The sequence below is a fragment of the Notothenia coriiceps genome, unplaced genomic scaffold (assembly GCF_000735185.1).
Source record: "Notothenia coriiceps isolate Sejong01 unplaced genomic scaffold, NC01 NC01_scaffold00029547, whole genome shotgun sequence".
Lineage (NCBI taxonomy): Eukaryota > Metazoa > Chordata > Actinopteri > Perciformes > Nototheniidae > Notothenia > Notothenia coriiceps.
In genome coordinates this window covers 22,659-23,276 of record NW_011362248.1, presented here as the reverse complement: position 1 = coordinate 23,276, position 618 = coordinate 22,659, and positions in this window count along the sequence as shown.

The following is a 618-nucleotide window of genomic DNA, read 5'->3' as shown; positions in this document are numbered from 1 at the left end:
GATTAGCCTGTCCTCTCTCTCTAGTCTCTAGTTCTCGGGACGGAGAGGGTTGGGAGACGACGATTTAGGTGGCCGCCTCTATTTGTCTCCCGGTGGTACCGTGGCACGAGCCTTCAGAAGAAGCGACGTAATCACATAAAACACGCCGACTTTCATGTCGCGGTGAATGTCGTGGCGGTATACATGATGTCGCAGAGGGTCACCCATGGCCAGAGTCACACCTTCCCTGTGCAAAGACCACGGTACAACGCCCACCTGCTTCTGAGAACCTTATTGCTAAACCAAACAAACGCAATGTCAAGAGGCACACCGAGGTCGGAGTTTCCTTTGGTTTGTGATTCTTTTAGGACTTAGTCTAAGGTTTTATAGAAATTACGACGTAGTAGAAATAAGTAAAATATACTTGTTACCTGCAATTCATTGCGTGACCTAAAAGTTACAAATATCGTCCATTAATTAAACATTACATTTGTGTACATTGTATCGTTCCTCAAGTTTGGTGCATCAAACCAGTTGTATTGTTTTATTGAAACATATCGTATAACCCCATGACACCGAAGCTCCCACACACACAACACACACACACACACAACAACACACCACCACACACACCACACA